Consider the following 19,325-nt stretch of genomic DNA (forward strand, 5'->3'; position numbering starts at 1 on the left):
AAATCGTTGTATCCAGAGTCGATCTTGTTGCTCATCTCCGCAAAACGTTTCGCATTATCCATAGCAGCGAATGGTTGGTTTTGTATCAACTGCTGCATTAGGCCACGGAGGTCGGCTTCTTCAGATTGGTTCTGGAGACCTTGCTGTTGTTGGAATCCAGGTGGTGCAATAGGTTGTTGGTAGTTACCAGAATATTGCTGCTTAGGAGCATAGCCTTGATTGTATTGAACAAAAGGCTTTTGCTGACCTTGGTTCCCTTGGACTCCGGATGGGTAAACTTGGTCTTAAGGATTAGCAACGTTTGGGCTACGGTAGGACAGGTTCGGATTCGGCTTGTAGTTGTTGTACCCTTTTTTGTAACCGCCTTGGTTGTTGATGTAGTTGACATCCTCTAGTTGAACAATCTCCCCATCTTGTTGTAGAAACTGCTCTTCCTCTGAGATTACATTGACATGCTGCTGCTGGTTGAGTAGCCTATCGAGCTTGTCATCGAGGGCTTTCATGTCCCTCCTGTATTTGGCATCTTCCTCTCATGTAGATCGCACAGTACAATCATACTCCTCATTATAATGCCCGTCTGATTGAGCCAAGTTCTCAACGAGATCCCAGCCTTCATCGACATACTTGTTGAGGAACTTACCATTGCTTGCAGTGTCCAGAAACATCTGTATCTTGGGGACCACTCCTCTGTAAAGTGTACTCAGCAATGAAGCATTGCTGAAGCCATGATGAGGACATCTGGTAGTGTACCCCTTGAAACGTTCCCAAGCTTCACTGAACGTCTAATTGTTCTTCTCAAAAAAGCTGGAAATGTCATTTCGCAGCCTTGCGGTTCTGGAGTTGGACAAGAATTTGGCTAAAAATGCCTTCTTGCACGCGTCCCAGGTGGTGATGGACTCCTTGGGGAGTGATTTCTCCCAGATGTGTGCTTTGTCTCCCAAATAGAATGGGAAAATCCGGAGTTTGAATCCATCCTCACTAACTCCATTTATCTTGGTGAGGCTACAGAGCCTATCAAATTCATCCAGATGATCCAATGGGTCCTCCATTGGCAATCCATGAAACTTGTTGCTTTGTATCATTTGGATGAGACTACTCTTGATCTCAAAGTTGTTGTTCTGGACAGTAGGTGGGACAATGCCATGTCTTTGATTGTGAGTAGATGGAGTGTCTCCTGCTCCTATGTTGGTCCTTGCTTGAGGAGCTGGTGGACCGTTCTGATTGTTCATTGTCTCCTCAATGGTTGCTGGTTGCGGTTGTTGAACTTGTTGTTGTCGAAGTAACCGTGGTCTGTCGATGTTGTCGTTGAATGGACTCAGGTTTTGGTTACCCTTGGATCATGTTTTCATGCACAAATAGTTGACCGAGTGTGTACACGAGGGTCAACTCGATCCAGGTGATCGAATGACGGGTTGGGTGGGTGCTCGGGTTTTGCCTCAGATTAAAAACAAACGAACACGAAAGCAAACAAGTCAGTATCAAACCAGTATTGATAAAAGAACTTGATCTAGCAAGTGCTGAAATCCTAAACGTAGCAAAATTATATTCAACCAAATGGCAACGGCGCCAAATTGATAACAGGATTTTCACCAAGGGTATCAATTCCCTATGCAGTTGTAGTACAAAGGGTTATCAATCCAAATGGTGTTTATGATAGCACGAAGGATGCAATGAGAACAATGCAAGTCAATCCAAGCAAAAGTTGGTTTTGATCTAACAATCCTAAAATAATAGAAGAAAAGAGTATAAACAAAGAACCACACGATCTAAGCACTCGATGCAAGCATTCGAGTACATGATCGGGTGGGATGTCGAGTAAGCAAATGAAGTATGAACAACTCGAGGGGTTACTCGAAGCAGGTGATCGTGTACCTGTTCGGGTAATGGATCGAGTGATGAATAAAAATGCAAGCAATTAAAATACGAAAGCTTCTAAGGATGGGGTAATCGAATCCTAAGTGTTCTTGACCAGTACATATGTCTTACATCCCTCAAACAAATATTCCCAAGACAATGAATCTCTAATATCTTGTTAAAACACCCTCGTGATAGAAACAATTAACCTTGATCACTCCCCTACCCAACTCTTGTTGGAGAAATATGACCAAGCAGGCAATAAGAACCGATTCCTTATTGTCAGTAAACCCCTTACTCATCTAATCTCTTAGGCTAAGTGAGTAAACCTCTAGCAATTGTTGATTCAAGCATTTCATCTACACCTCTCGGTGGAAAACCACCTTAGATCTAATCTCACCCTCTCGGTTTGTTGACAGCATTAAGAACACCAACCTAGAAGGGAATCTATAAAACATATACAATCAAACTAAGACATTCTAACCGAACAAGAACACAAAATCATCTATCCCATCCCTAGAAACTTTGCTACACTACTCAGATTTCATTGCAAGAAAAACAAAAGCATATACGAATGAAAATTGCATTGTAATAAACGACAGAGTAGAGAAGTAAAAATACAAGATAAAAATCTAAAGAAATGATAAAAAGTTATGAAACAAATCCTAACAAAAAGTGAAAAGTGTTTTGAGTCGCTTAGTTCTCTCACAGAAGCTCTCGCTCTCTGGTTTTGGGTCTGCGGCGTGCTCCTTTGCGAGGAAAAAGAGGGAGGGTTTATATATGGAAACCCATTAACCCTAGCTTCCCAGTCCTGCCCGAGGGTCTACTCGATGGGGTGCACGAAGATGTGCTCGGGTTGCTTTTCGGGTAGACTCTCGGGTTGTTCTTCCTGCTCTTGGATCCTCCTCGATCATGTTAGGGTTCAGACTGTTCTTCCAGCTCGATGGCTCCTTCGGGTACATGCTTGGATTTGTCCTTGTTTCTCCCCATTTAGGCTCTAAAGCACCTGTTTTCATCCAAAGTATGCAAATGCAAGAATGCAACACCCTAAATGGCCTAAAAGTTAAATCCTACAATTAATGACCTAAAAATGCTAAGTTAAGGGTGTAAACAATGCAAAATATGGACAAAAAAGGATGCTAAAAACATGTAAATTAGAGAGTTATCATGGAGATCGATTTTGATGCCGGTGGAGGAGAACCAGAGGAAACCCAAACCTCGCGGTTAAGGAGCACAGCTGCAGTGATGAGGGAGAAGAGATCAGCCTCTGAAAGGGCTGAGAAGGTAGCCGAGAGAGCAGCTGAGGAAGAGGATCGAGACTCAGAGGAAGAGAGCCGTGACCGAGAGGAGGAGCAGATTGAACGCACATGCCAAGCTTCGGGGAGGCTGAAGCAGAAGGAGGTGCAAACTCCGGCGAAGCTCTTTAAGGTCCTCTGCAAGATGAGCTTCGTTGGTACCCGCTATCCCCACCGAGAAATGATCAAGCAATTGGGCATTGCTATAGATATCGAGTTCCTGTTCGACATGTGCCACCTGGGCAAGATGATGTGAACCAGCCTCGAAGCTTATGAGGAGGAGACGGTTAACTTCCTCTCCACACTGCGGTTGCACTATTTTGAAGACCACCCGACCCTACTACCTGATGGGGGGATCGGGTTCATCACCTTCTCCGTGCGGAACAAGGAATACCGACTCACCTACAAGGAGATGGAGAAGTTGTATGGTTTCAAGGCTGGGAGTGGAGAGAACATGGAGGTGAGCAAGGAAGAGATGAAGTACCTATGGCTAACAATAGGCAACAAGCTCACATACAAGTCCACAAGCTCCAAGTCTGCTCAAATAAGGAGCCTTGTTTTGAGGTATTTTCAAAAGTCCCTCGCCTGCATTCTTTTTGCTAGAAAGGAGACTTGGAATGTGAATGATCATGAGCTCCAGCTGCTAGATATTGCCTTGTGCGGAGTCTTAGACAATGCTAGGGATGGTACACCGCTAGTCGGGGATGTTGCGGACACTAGTATGGTCTTTGTGGTGCTTGATCAATTCCTTTACCTCAAGTCATGGGCTATGAAAACTGAGAGGAGGGATGGAGCTGGAGAGATCTCTATTGGAGGATTGGTCACACCAATCTTGGTAGCTTGCGATGTGCCCCTAAAGGGGGTGATACATGAGCCGAGGTGGCTAGATGTCGACTACCTCACATTGGCGAGGTTCCTGGCTTATGAAAAGCCAAACAACATGTTGCTCTTCAAGTTTGTCCATCTGACTGCCGGAGCCACCCAAATGATCCTACCCAACATCGTGTGCACCAAGGTCCGGATAGGGAACAACATAGACTTCACACCACCTTTGGAGGAGCTGTACAATCCGGAGGAGGAATCCGAAGCTGAGGGAGAGCAAGCGGAACAAGGACAGGGAGACAACTCGGATGAGTATGATTTTGAGGAGTATGTATGCTCTCAAAAGCAACCTGTTGGGGTGAGGGAAGCTCACAAGAGGATCGACTGGCTGAAAAGGATGAACAAGTTCCTAGCCAAGAAGGTAAAGGACCTCACTGGCTCAGTGAAGGTAATGGGAGGACAGATCAAGGAGCTGCAAGATAAGGCAAGTTGTGCCTCAGCTCCCACTTCAGCTTATGCACCCGCATGGATGGGGAGGAGCGGACCATTAGGAGGAATGCTAGGATTAACCCCTCCAGAGCCTCACAGAGCATAATCCTACGAGCCCCAAGCAGAGGAGGGTGTCACGAGACCTGAAAGATTGCGGAGAAGCCACTCAGACGCCTATCCGATGCCCGACACGATGGGGTACACGATGCCTTATCCGATGCACCCATCGAGCAGCCATTCGGGTGAGTACTCGAGGCCTTTCCCTCCCCCGTACCGAATGCCTTATCAGATGCCCTACTCGATGCACCCTGCAAGAGGCTATACAGGTGATCATTCCGGACCTCTTCCACCATATCCGTCGTACTAACTGATGCCATACACGATGACCTATGCGAGCACTTACCCGATCAACCCCTCGGATGCTGGTCCGAGCAAGTCGTTCGTGCGCATAACCGCGCTATCTGATGAGCGAATCCCAGCGCCTGCTGAAGCCGGTGACGACCCTGGCGAGTATGGAGGCTGCTACAACCTCCTTCTTCACCAACCCATGAGGTACCACATTCATCCACCTTTGTAAATAACATCGCATTTAGTTTTATTTCATCTTGTGTGATTCTTGGACTCCTTTTCAGACTTTTATTTACACAGGGACTGTGTAATTTAAGTTTGGGGGAGGGTCCTAGGATGTATATAAAATTATGTTTTATTTTCTTATTTCAAATTTTTGCATGCTATTTTTATTCATTTGAGTTTGCATCTATTTGCATAAAAATAGAACCTTATTTTCTCCACAGATGCGCACACTGTAGTGGTAAGGGAAAGCTTCCTTGCCCAACTTGCCAATCTCGCGGGTTAATCAAATGTCAGACTTGTGACAGTACTGGTTCTCTTCTTACAAGCAGTATCGCAGTTGTAAGATGGTAAGTTTTACAAATTCTTCAAGAAGGTATAATAGCTTTGTGTGGCAATTGTAAAATTTGATTTTTATTTTCGGGGTTTGACAGGAAGACTCTGTCGAAGCGAAAGGTGAATGCAACAAGAGGGGCTGGTTCAGTACCAGAAGAAGTATTTGACAGAGCATAAGGAGTTCAGCTTTGCAACACACAAGCTTACCAGTGCACGAGTGTTCATGTAGTTGCATTTTCATATTAGGATTGAGTCTAGATTGCTTCATATAGGATTGTTGCATATGGATTTTAGGGGACAATGATTAAAACTACCTTGTTTAAATCCCAAACCTTAGGATTGAAGCTATAGCCCTTAATCACAGTTCATTGTTGCTAGATCAATCTTTGGAAAAAAATGAAAAATCTTTGTTTAGAACCTTGCATCTTGAAAGCTTCCTCCACTTGTTTGAACATTGGAACATCTCTATATTATTGGACTTAATTTAGACTTAAACTATCTTGCTTATGGAATTTGAATACTTGCTCATGGTAACTCTAAATTCGGGTTAGCACTCCATTTTTACCAATCTTTTCGTTTTCCCGATTTGTTTTTCCCTACCCTTGAACCCAAACTTTTCTTTCAAACCTTGTTGTGAATTGTTGAGTGAGGCCTTTTTCATTATGCTATAGGTTGTGAAACCCTTAGAGTATTGAGAACAACAAAGAACTGCCTCTTGATTTAGATAAGTTAGAATTCGAACTAGCTAATAGAATCGGTTTTGAAAGATAGGTGGTTAGCATGTTTATTTGAGTTGGGTTAAGGAATAAAAGAAAAGAAGAAAAGAAGTTCCTAAGGTTAGAATTAAGTAGCTCTAAGTCTCTTAGTAAAAAAAGAGAAAACATTTTGCTAGTCTCCTAGAAAAAGAAGAAAGAACAAAAAATATATATATACATATTAGGAGTTTAGCAAAGGAAGAAAAGAAAAAAAAGTAGAGAAGAGAGCTAGATGTTTAAAGTTTAAATCTTAGGGATTACAAAAAAAAAAGAGTTAAAATCAATGTTGTGGGTAGTTTAATTTTAGGGGGTTTAAATAAATAAAAAAAAGAGAAAGTGAATGAGAAAAGGGTAGATTATCATGAGTTAAGCTTTGTATGCCCAAATTATTCTCAATCTTAGATAGTTTTCACAACTTCCTAGCATTCCTTCTTTTGAGAGAAAACCACCCAAAGAATTTGTTTGAAACCATCTTACCAAAAAGTCTTACCCTTGAAACCGATTGAGCTTGATTCATCTTCCATTTGCAAGAATTCGCCAAACACTTAAATGAATGTGAAAGAGATGTTCTTTACTTTTAGTTGGAGGTTGAACTAGATTGATGCATGGTAATAAGCATAGAAAAATATTTGTAAGTATGTTTATTGATCTTAGCACCATTAAACTATCTTAAAGGATTATAGCTTTAATCCTTCGCTTAGCATATAAAGGTTATGAATCCCAGTTTTCAAACCGCACCCTCTTACTTCCTTGCTAGAGGACTAGCAAGATTTAAGTTTGGGGATCTGATAACTCTTTAATTTATATGTTTTTAACATCTTTTTTATCCATATTTTGCATTGTGTATACCCTAACCTTAGCATTTTTAGGTCATTAACTGTATGAATTCACTTTTAGGCCATTTAGGGTGTTGCATTCTTGCATTTGCATTCTTTGGATGAAAACTGATGCTTAAGAGCCTAAAATGGGGAGAAACAAAGACAAATCCGAGCATGTACCCGAAGGAGCCATCGAGCTGGAAGAACAGTCTGAACCCCAACACGATCGAGGGGGATCCAAGAACAGAAAGAACAACCGGAGAGCCTACCCGAAGAGCAACCCGAGCACATCCTCGTGCACCCCATCAAGCAGACCCTCGAACAGGACTGGGAAGCTAGGGTTAATGGGTTTCCATATATAAACCCCCCCCTCTCTTCTTCCTCTCGCCCTAGCACGTCGCAGACCCTCAAACCAGAGAGCGAGAGCTTCTGAGAGAGATCTAGAGCGACTCAAACTCTTTTCCACTTTTGTTAGGATTTATTTTACTTCTTTTTGTTATCATTTTAGATTTCTTCTTTAAACCCTTCTACTCTACTCTATCTTTGAGATAATGCAATTTTCTTTCATCTATGCTTTTATGTTTTCTGCAATGAGATCTGAGTAGTGTAGTAAAGTTTCTAGGGATGGGATAGAAAATTTTGTGATCTTGATCGGTTAAGATGTCTTAGCTTTTATATTTATGGTTTATAAATTCCCTTCTAGATTGGTGTTCTTAATGCTATCAACAGACCGAGAGTTTGAGATTAGATCTAAGGTGTTTTACCACCGAGAGGTGTAGATGAAATGCTTGAATCAATCAATGCTAGAGATTTACTCACTTAGCCTAAGAGATTAGATGAGTAAGGGGTTTATTCACAATAATGGATCGGTTTGTATTTCCTGCTTGGTCATGTTTCTCCAACAAGAGTTGGGTACGGAAGTGATTTAAGGTTGATTGTTTCTATCACGAGAGTGTTTTAACAAGATTTTAGAGATTCATTGTTTAGGGAATATTTTCTTGAGGCATGTATGATATCCATATTGGTCAGGAACACTTAGGAGTCGAGTACCTCATCCTTAAGAACTTTCGTATTTAGATTGTTTACGTTTTTATTCATCACTCGATCCCTTACCCGAACAGGTACACGATCACCTGCTTCGAGTATACCTTCGAGCTGTTCTTACTTTCCTTGTTTACTCGATCACCCCACCCGATCATGTACTCGAATGCTTGCATCGAGTGCTTAGGTCGTGTGGTTCTTGTTTATATTCGCTTTCTTTGTTTATTTTAGGATTGTTAGATCAAACCCAACTATTGCTTGGCTTGACTTGCTTGTTTCTGATTGCATCCTATCTGCTAGCATAACAACCATTTGGATTGATAACCCTTTGTACTACAATTGCATAGGGAATTGATACCCTGGGTGAAAATCCTGTTATCAAGTACCACAAAATCAGTGGGTATCAAGCATTCACCAATCTTAACTGAAACATCTTCAAGAACACCATCAGGAATGCGAATTGAGCGATCCGCAAGGATAAGAGTGATCTTGCTAGGCTTGAAGTCTGTCATTCCCAGGTTGAGAGCTACCAATTTAGGCATTAAGTTGACACTAGAACCAAGATCACACAAAGATCTAGCAAATCTGTCAGTGAATATAGTACAATCAAGAACAAAACTACATGGATCAGGAAGCTTTTCTGGGATCTTGTTCTGGATAATAGCACTGACTTGAGCTGATATCATCATGACTCCTTGCTCAACATTCAAGTCCTTAGTTACCATCCTCTTGACATATATCCATAGCATTGGAGAAGTCTTAACAGCATCAATCAAAGGTAGCTCAACAATAAGCTTGACCATCATTGCTTTGCATTTAGCATCATCTAGCTCTTGTTTGGACTTCCTTGGATTCTTGGGGGAAAGGAACCTTGGGTTTGTAAACTCTTTCAGCAACTGGAGTGGAAGATGTGGCTTTTTGGGTTTCTGCCCGTGGTTGATGTCGATCGGTACCCATGTGGCATCGATCGATGCTGTCTTATGGTGTAGAAACCATGGTTTCGGGTGGACAGGGTGTCGACAGATGCTCATCAGTGTTGGTCGGCACTGGCTCAGCAGAAACTTCCTCATCGTCTTCAACATCAATCGACTCTTGGAGATCATCAGATTGATCCTTCTGGGGTATAGAATGGAGTTGTTTGCCACTTCTCAAGGTCACTGCATTGCATGAATGCTTGGGATTTGATTCAGTTCTCCCAGGGAGAAATCCCTCTTGCCTCTTGACAGATCTAGATATTTGTGCAACCTGACTTTCCAGCTTTTTGACATGAATGTTCAATGCTTCAAACTTCCCATTAAGCTTAGTGTAGACATTGTCAAGCTTCCCATTGAAATTCACTGTCATTTGCTCCTGACCTTGCAAAAGCTGCTCAAGCATAGCTTCCATCTTACTACTTTCAGCTGTTTTTGGAGGTGGAGACTGATATGAATTGGTTCCATAATTCCTTGTATATCCACTACTTTTTTGCTGCTTTTGATAATCAGGTTTGGGTGTGAAACCAGAAGAATTTCCTTGAAAGTTACTGCGCTGGCTGTTTCCACTGTAAGGCCTGCTACCTTGCGGATTACCAAACCGCTGACCTTGATTTCCATAGACATAGTTCACATCCTCTTCTTCATGCCCTTTCTCAGGTTCTAGTTCAAAAGTTTCAACTTCAGCAGCAAAGTGAACTGATTTCTTGCCAACTAAAAGGTTATGAACTGAATCCAGCTTTGCATTCACTGAAGCAAGCTGATTGGCATCAAATCCTCCATGTATTCTCTTTCTTTCAGCATCAGCTCTCTTAGTATTTTTACTGGATGCTAGGTTCTCAATCAAATTCTCAGCTTCATCTGGGAATTTTGTCTTGAAGTTTCCATGACTTGCAGCATCCAAAGCCAGCTGATATTCCCAGTCAATTCCTCTGAAAAAGATACTTAACAGCTGCACTCTTGAAAACCCATGGTGTGGACAGTCCTTTTGATATGCCTTGAATCTTACCCAAGCTGTCTTGAAAGCTTCATCTGGTTTTTGCTTGAAGGAGGACAGCTTGACTCTTAGCTCATCTGACATGGCATCATCATAAAAGTAGTTGAGAAAAGCCACCTTCACTTGTTGCCAAGAGGTCAAAGAACGGGCTGGAAATTGTTTCAACCATTGGGACGCTTCTCCTGCAAGTGAATATGGGAAGAGCTTGCAGTAGATGTAGTCTTCAGTTACTCCATTGGCCTTGACACTAGTCACCAAGTCTTCAAAGTGCTCAATATGGTCCAAAGCCTCATTTGGCAGGTTAGAGAAGGGTCTTTGTCCAACTAGCTGGAAGTAAGCAGGCTTCAGCTCAAAGTCATTCCTTGGGAATGGAGGTGGAACAATTGCAGAGCGGTTTTCATACATCAAATCAGCTCTGTTGAAGTCTGCAATAGTCCTGATCAGATCCCGGTTTTGATCCTGTCTTCGAACCGGGTTATGGACGTGGTTGGCAGCTCCACGTCCGTCTGCTGGAGGTGGGTGTCGATCGATACCCTCTTGTTGGCGTTGATCGACACCAAGGTTAACCTCCTCATCGGCAACAACTTGCTGGTTGACAACAGCTTGTTGGTTGACAACTGGTTCAACAATCACATTGTCCTCTGCATCAAGCTTTTGGCCATGCTCATTGCGCAAGTGGCCCTCTTGATCTCTCAAAGCACCATCTTCATCAACTCTCAGAATGACCGGATTGACCATCTTAGCTGATTTAGCTGCTTTTCGGTTCTCACACTCAAGTTTTCCTAGCTCTTGGTTCGAAAGCTTCACAGTAGCACCAATCTTGTTGCTCCCTGTGTGAGGTCTAGGAGGCATGCACCTGAAACACCAAAGAGAAGAAAAACAAAAACGTGTAAGTAGAAAATAAAAAATAAAAAATTTTGACGAAATTAAAAACTCAAACTAATGGTAGATCAAAGAGTCCCCGGAAACGGCACCAAAATTGATAAGCTCAAATTGTAATACCCTAATGGTACTAACAGCCTTGCAGTTGTAATACTCTATGGGTCGAATCCACAGAGACTCAAGATCAAACACAATGGATTATACAGTTTTGTCCTTACGCTAAACAAGTTAATTTAATTATTGAAAAAGCAATGCAAATATTCAAATAAAAGTGTTATGAAATCAGAAAATCAAAAGGTTAGGCAGGCCTAGGGAATTTCTCAGGTAATTATGAAGTATTAAATCAATAAATTAATTAGGATTCAAGCAATAAAAATCAGATCTAGAACTCTAAACAGTTTTATAAAATAATTCAGTTCTTACTGCAATTATTATCTAAATTTAAAACCAGAAAATCCAAATCTGTTTGTAAAATTCTAAGTTAAAAATCAGCTTTAAGAACAGGATTAGAAAACTTCACAAAATCACTAATTCAAATCTCTTTGTAAAAAGTAATTTTGTTCATCAATGGTTTTAATCAGGAAAACAATATTATTCTCATATCAATTAATTTCCCTAAGATAATAATTCTAGGTGATGAATCAAGAATTATTGTGAAGAACAACCAAAGATGAAGATCATAAAAGATTAAAAACCCTAAAAATCACAGATCTAATAAATCATAAAAACCCTGTGAAAAACCCTAAACCTAACAAGCAAATTACTCAAACATGTTTAATGAAGAACAAATCATTCTAAATAACATGCAATAGATATTGAAAAGTAAAAGAGGGAGTTTAGAAATCGTCTCTCTACAAAGAATTCAGATCCTTCTCTCCCGAAAGCTCTCAATAATCTCTCTCTCAAAAACTGCTAGAAAATAACTTAAGGGTTTAAAAAACCCAAAACACTATAAATATATCCTAAAATACGTCCAGGGGCTTATGTTGCAATTGTGGAAAACTTTGGGTAAAATAGTAAAACTTCCAATTCTTGTTCTCTCGTCGGATAAACAGGGCTGTCGATCGATGCTCACGTGGTGTCGACCGATGCCATCACTCTGATCCGACTCCAAGTTCTTTTCCTTCGGTTATATGCTCCAAAATCATCCAAATTGCTCCACTTCGCTCCATCTGTGCCAAAATCCCAAATAACCTGTAAAGACTCAAAAACAACCTAGAAACAAATGGAAAGACTCAAAAAGCACACTTATATCATGGTTAAAAACCCTAAAAACCATGATATATCAAATACTAACATGATAATGCTGAAATGTGAAATAAGAAAACAAAAGACAACATCAAATACTATCTCAAACCCTTCCCCAAACTTAAATTACATAGTCCACTGTGTAAAAGAAATTTGTAAGAGGATTCAAGACTCAAAATAAAATAAAACTAGATATGCAATGGTATTTACAATAGAGAGGTGATGTTGGTACCTTATGGGTTGTGGAAGAAGTTGTACACATCCTCATTCATGCTGTCAAATGTGTAGCTGGAGCCTGGAGCTTGATTTTGAGGTGGGGAAGGAGGAAACTCGACGATGGTCATCGACTGGTACTCGGTCGACTGCTCGGTCGAGTGGGCTGGTCGAGTTGGTGGTGGTAGGAAAAATTGTTTTCCTTGCTGCTGGTAGTATTGCTGCAAAAGGGCTGGATCCATGAAGTATTGGGGAGGGATGGGAGGGTAAGCTTTGCCATAGGGATAGCCTGGATAGCCTGCTGGAGTTGGAAAACCATAGGGAGGTCTGGGCATGTACTCGGCTGAGTGCATTGTAGGTGCTTAGTCGAGTGGGTGCTCGAGTGAACCGATCGAGTGCCTCGGAAACTGCTGTTCTGGGCGACTTGAATCTCTCCTTCTCTGAATTGGCTCATGCATCGAAGCTCTAGCTGGTACCACTGGGTTTTCAGCTCTAGATAATGCTCTAGTGGAGCTACTCCTTCTCAATGGGCTAGAATGGCTTGATGAAGAATTTCCACTCTTCAATATAGCAATCTCCTTCTTTAAACCCTTGATGGACTTAGTCATCCTTCCCACCTTCTTCTTCAACTTATCAAAATTATTTCCATGCCACTTATTCCACTTTTGTAGAAGTGTCAACCTCGTGCTAGTCTCTCTCACTCCTCTACTATCCCTTGGATTTGGCTCATAATCTTCAAAATAAAAATTTTCTTCTCCATCAACCATCTCCACATCTCCATCTTGATCTTCTCTTACTTGGGCTGTCCCATCAAACAAAAGCTCAGCAGCTGGCCAAAAATCAATGCTTAGCCCTTCACTTATGGTGGTAAGTACCTTGTTGGGTAGAACAAGCTGAGTCTTCCCTAGTGTTGGATGCTCAAAGTTGAAGAGGTGTTTCCCATGGTGCATCTCTTCGGCTAGAATGAGAGTGGAGGTGAGGTAGTTGGTGTCAATCCATCTTGGCTTGGCCTTCTCTCCTTGAAGTGGTACCTTGTCAGCTACTAGCATTGGAGTGATAATGCTCTAATGGTTAGAACTCCAGTTGAGCCCCTCTTGTATAGCTTGCTCACCCAGCTTCTATAATAGATCAATTGGTCAATGAGGACCATAGCAAGATCAGTCTCCACACTACTCCCAAGGATAATGGTCCCATCTCTTGCTTGAAGGATGATGCCATTGAGTGCTACATCAATAATCTTAAGCTCTCCCTCATTCAAATTTCCAGTCTCCTTTCTAGCAAAGAAAGTGTTTGCTAAGGCCTTGTGAAAGTACCTTAGGACTGGACTCTTTATCTTTGAGCTCTTGGACTTGGAGGATGAGTAGATTTTGCTATCTCCAATGGTTTCCCAAACATCAAAGAAGTTTTCCCTTGGTATAACCATATTCCTTCCACTACCAACTTCAAAACTATAGATATTGGCTATCTTCTTGAATGAAAGCTCATATTTTCTTCCCTTGATGGTGAAGTCACAACAACCATCTCCCAACTCTTTATCCATCCTTGGGAAGATGTGAAACTTGATGGTGGCTAAGAACTCACAGCTCTCTTCTCTATACACTTCCATGCACAAGCCCATGAATTTGCTTAAATTGCACTTCTCAAAGAGAAACTCTACATCTTCAGCAATTCCCAGCTTCTCCATGGTCTCCTTGTGTGGATACCTTGTTCCTTGGAAGCTCATCCTCATGAAAGCTTCATAGAGATATTTTGTAGTTAAGCCACAAGATTCTTCTTCGTCTTCCCCTTCTTCTTGCTCTTCTTCATTTTCACTCTCTTCTTCTTGTTCTTCAATTGCTGGCCTCTTCCCTCTTGTTTTGTTCCTCCTCATGTTCTCTTGAAGAGTGAATTCCATCTCCTCCTCACTTTCAGTTCGCTTTGGGTCCTCTTCAACTGGCTGATGTTTCTTCTTCGCCACGCCACTCGACCGCCTACTCGAACCAGCACTCGATCGTTTGCCTGCTCGAGTAGGTGATCGAGTACTACCACCAGCTTCTCTTCTTGATGCAAGCTGTACATCACGTCGATCCAATGAGCGAGCAACAGCTTTCTTACCTTCAGCTTCACGAATAGCAGCTTGTTTTGATGTTTCTGTACACCTTGAAGACATTTTGAAAGAGAACTGAAGGAAATAGACTCAAAGATCAAAGTTAATAGGTTAGTAACCTAAAAATCAAAAGAACTAAGCTTGAGCAAGAAGATGAACTTGAGAGAGAATTTAAGCTAGATTTTGATTGTTTAAAGCAAATGAGAGAGTGTGAGAAGCCTAGAATCGAGTTTAGCTCCTTATAAAGAGGTTAAGGGGACAAGGAGACAAGGTTGGAGCGTTTTTGGCATTCAAATTTGAATTGGGAATCTTTGCTTCACATTTGCTGCCACTCGACCCCACCACTTGACCCCACGTGGTTGAGTACTTGACCAAAATTCGAAATTCAAACTCCTTTCTCCCTCCACTCGATCGAGCAAGAGAAATTGGAACCGAGTGGGCTTGGGCTTCTATTCCACTTGATCGAGTACCTCTTGTGGGCTGGTCGAGTGGCCTTGCGAATCCACTTCTACAAGTCCAATTCTTCTTAAACCCATCTACATTCTCATAAAATGGCCTGCCCAACACAAACATAAAAGAAAAGAAATCAAAACTACAAGGAAAATTAGACATATGTACAATGATGCCTTAGGGACTTCCTCCCTAGTGAGCTTGTTTAAAGTCTCTAAGCTTGACTTTTGATGCCTTTTCAGGCTTGGTTTGGAGACCAAGGAGATGATGAAATCCTCCCTGGTACAACCTGATCACAATGGTGCTGATCCTTAATCACTACACCCTTAGCATTTGAACTTTGTTTCTTCTTCTTGAGTCTTGGTCTTGCTTTCTTCAAAGACCTCTTGTTGAGTTGCACTTGAAGATCCTTCACTAGACCAGTAAATTCTTGAATTGAACCCTTGAGCTTTTCAACTGATTCCTCATGATAAGAGAGCTTAGCCTTTGAAGTTTCCACTTCACTTGAGATCTCATGATCTCTCTTGTCTTTAAGAACAAAAGGCTGACCTCTATATGGCAAATTGGTTGGGTTGTTGATATCAAATTTCATGATCAAACCCTCAGCTATGCTCAAGGTTATCAACCCCTCCTTAACATCAATTACAGCTCCAGCAGTAGCTAGGAATGGTCTTCCTAGGATGATAGGGTCTTCTAGCTCCTTATCCATGTCTATAATGAGGAAATCAGTGGGAATTCTGGTCTAGCCTATCTTGACTGGGAAATTCGCCAACTTACCAACAACATCTTTATGTGATCCATCAGCTAGAAATAAGTAGAGGTTATTGGGCTTGAAGTCAGTATGCCCAAGCTTATGTGCAATGGAGTAGGGCATTACACTGATAGATGCCCCTAAGTCACACAAGCATTTGTTGAAATGCAAGTAGCTGAAAGAGCATGGCAGATTAAATGGACCTGGGTCTTCAAGTTTTGTTGGAATAACAACTTTCTCAATCTCCTCAAGATCTCTCTTGTCCTGATTCTCAGCTCTCTTCTTAGACATTTCCAGCAGCATACCTTTGTAGAGAGGATATGGAGCATACTGTTCCAAAGCAGGTCCTCTCTCTTCTTTTTTGTATTCAATGATAACCTCTTGTTTCAAAGCCATCACTTCCCTTTCTTCAATTATTTTCCTGAGTTCCTTCAGCTTCTGTTCCTTGAAACGCTCTGGGAATGGCAGAGGAGGTTTGTAAGCAGGAGGAATGTATCTAACAGGCTCAACAGCTTCTGTGGCAACGACTCGATCAGTAACTCAATTGTGTGTGTGGTCGAGCACCTGGTCGAGTGCCTTGCCGGCTTCAGTCTGCTGTGTAAAATCTTTGCTCTGGGCTTCAATTAGTGAAAAATCCTCCCCATCTTGAACTTCACTGTCCTCAGTGGCAGTTTCCTCATAAAGGTGAATAGCTTTAGCAGTAAACTCCCTTGGGTTTTGAATAGCTTTTCCAGGAAGGTTATTAGGCTTTGGAGCTGAAGTTGAAGCAATGTTGCTCTCCATGTACTTCACTTTAGAGTTCAAACTTTCAAACTTGATGTTGAGATCATTATACTGAGAAGTTAACTTTTGGTTCAGCTCAGCAAACTTCTTTGCATCCTCAATCTGCCCATTTGCTTGCCCAAGCAACAATTGCTGCATCATAGCTGTCAAATCTGGTTCTTGGCTTTGGTTGGTCTGAAACCCTGGAGGGGGACAGATTGGAGCCTGGAACCCTTGGTGTTGTTGTTTGGGTGCATAGTTGTTTTGTTGTTGGGGTTGTTGAGGTGGATAAACTTGGTCTTGAGGATTTGCCACATTGGTGCTTCTATAGGAGAGGTTGTTGTTCTTGAATTGATTGTAACCCTTGAACCCTCCTTGTTTCTGCATGTAGCAAATCTCAGCAAATTCTCTCTCCCTAGCTTGATCTGGAACCTCTTCTTCACCAAGAAAGTGAATGTTCTTTTGTTGGCTAAGTAGAATCTTGTCCAACTTCTCATGAACAACCTTCAAGTCCTTCTTATACTTCTCATCTTGATCATTGGAGGCAAATCTCACTGTTCTATCATAATCCTCATTGTAGTTCCCATCTGATTGTGCTAAGTTCTCCACTAGCTCCCATCCTTCTTCTACATTCTTGTTGAGGAAATTGCCATTGGAGGCTGTATCCAAAAGCATCCTTATCTTTGGTAAGACTCCTCTATATAAGGTGCTGAATAGAGATTCATTGCTAAAGCCATGGTGTGGACATTGTGTTTGGAAGCCTTTGAATCTCTCCCATGCCTCACAAAAGCTTTCATTATTCTTTTGTGCAAAACCAGAAATCTCATATTTCTACCTTGCAGTTCTAGCATTAGAGAAGAATTTAGCTAGGAAAGCCTTCTTACAAGCATCCCATGTAGTGATAGCACCAGTTGGAAGTGTCTTCTCCTAGAGATGTGCCTTGTCTCCAAGTGAGAAAGGAAACAATCTAAACTTGAAACCATCCTCACTTACACCATTGATCTTGGTGAGGCCACAAATTCTATCAAACTCATTAAGATGGTCTAGGGGGTCTTCCATTGGCAAACCATGGAACTTATTTGCTTGAATCATAGAGATTAGCCCACTTTTGATCTCATAATTATTATTTGCAACTGCAGGAGGCACATTACCAGCTCTGATTGTGTGTATTTGGGGCATCTCCTGCACCAATGTTCTATGGCCTTGGATCTTTATTGTTTTGTTGCTCCATTAGCAACTGATTTTCTTGTTCCTGGAGGAATCTTGTTCTCTGCTGTCTTAGGTCTCTTGGTAGGTGATTGATGTGATCAAGGTACCTCTGAAGATTCTGATTCCCCTTAGATCTTGTTTGCATCAACTGACCCGAAGACCGACTCGAACAGACACTCGGTCGAGCACAAGCTCGAGTTGAAGGTCGAACTAACTGAGCCGAGTATTCCTTTTGAATCTGGGTGGTGGCTCGATCAGGTACTCGACCGTGCAGACGGTCGAGTGGTTAGTCGAGTTGGTACCTGAGGTTCAAAACAAACAAGCAGATGAAGAATCTTAATCAATAGTGATCAAAGGAACAATAGAACTTAATCTTAGACTTGTATAAATCCTAAATGCCACAAACAAACACTCAAATGGCAACGGCGCCAAATTGAAACATGTCTATAATGTATGGTTGGTGATGAACGAATGATGATAGAGATGATGGATGAACAGGTGGATGCAAGGTGTTTCAATTACTCTTATGTTGTTGTAACAGAAAGGATGTCAATCCATAATGAGTGTGATGCAAGCAATCAGGATATGAATACTTATCTAAGTCAAGCCAAATGTGATGAATGTTTTTAACTAACAGCCTAATGATAATGATAAAATGCAGAATGTAAAGCCACTAAGACAAGATATTAAATGCAAAGTAAACAATGAAAACAAAGCAGTAATGATTCTAAACAAGAACATGAATTAAACTGGTGCAAGACAAGTAATGAAATAGGATCAAACAGAAACGAAATGTATGCAACAGGAGTGAAACAAGAAATGAAACAGGTAGTGAAACAAGTAAATGCAGAACATAAACAAGAACACTGGATGATGCTCGATCAAGCACTCGATCGGATGCGTGATCGAGTGGGAGGTTGAGTGAACTTACGGATGAAGAACAGAGATAGAACAACAATCAAAACAGAGCAAAACGAAAGTGAATCAAACAGCAAGCGAATAACAGTACTTAAACAGGGAAATCAATAGACAAAGAAAGGTCCTAAGGATGGATTCATGGGCTGGGCTCAAACTATGGTTATCTAGATTGATCAACAAACCTCAATAAACAATGAGCTATCTCTAGACAATGATCTTCCAATACTTGTTAATTCATTCTCATGGCAATAACAATCAAGCTTAGATACTCTTAGACCTAGCTCTCACTAGCTATTAAATATAAAAGCAGGCATTAAACAATCAGATCATCAATGTCAAAAATCACTTTAAGCATCTAATCTCATAGCATGCTTCATGATAATCTCTCACATTAGCCTTATCTAGCAACTTTAACATTGGTGTGATGTTAAGAAACTTAAGATCTATCCTTACCTTCTCAGTATAAGGATAGCATAGAGCATATCTAATCTAGAAGAGATGTATAAAAATAAAGCTTGATCAATCTAAACACCCATAACCTTTGCCCAGCCTAATCCATCCTTAAGATCTCTACACACTACTCACAATCACTAAACATGATGAACAAAATCATAAACCCAGAAATCAATGAAACTTGCATGATTAGATAGACAAGATAGAGATCAAAAATATTGAAGAAGATATCAAACTCAAATACTCAATACTTAGAAAGTTATGGAACCAACAAGTATCAAAGATTTCTTGAGATAATACAAAAGTGGCTAATGATCTAAGCAAAAGAAAGACAAAAAGTAGATAATTCCCAAAAGGGTATATACTAGGTCTAGATATTATTTCTCTAAAAAGTGCTCTCTTTCC

General features: G+C 41.2%; 2 non-coding genes across 2 annotated transcripts; both read left to right on the forward strand.

The window, feature by feature from the left end:
* The first annotated feature begins 720 nt into the window (after positions 1–720).
* LOC147945128 (small nucleolar RNA R71) lies at positions 721–827 on the forward strand. Its single transcript, XR_015597848.1, has one exon. It is a non-coding gene; the product is annotated as a small nucleolar RNA R71 (small nucleolar RNA).
* A 16,243-nt stretch (positions 828–17,070) lies between these two features.
* On the forward strand, positions 17,071–17,177 carry LOC147945129 (small nucleolar RNA R71). The gene has a single exon (XR_015597791.1). It is a non-coding gene; the product is annotated as a small nucleolar RNA R71 (small nucleolar RNA).
* The last annotated feature ends 2,148 nt before the right edge of the window (positions 17,178–19,325 follow it).

The sequence above is a fragment of the Camelina sativa genome, chromosome 4, assembly GCF_030686135.1.
Source record: "Camelina sativa cultivar CO46 ecotype springtype chromosome 4, ASM3068613v1".
Taxonomy (NCBI): Eukaryota; Viridiplantae; Streptophyta; class Magnoliopsida; order Brassicales; family Brassicaceae; genus Camelina; species Camelina sativa.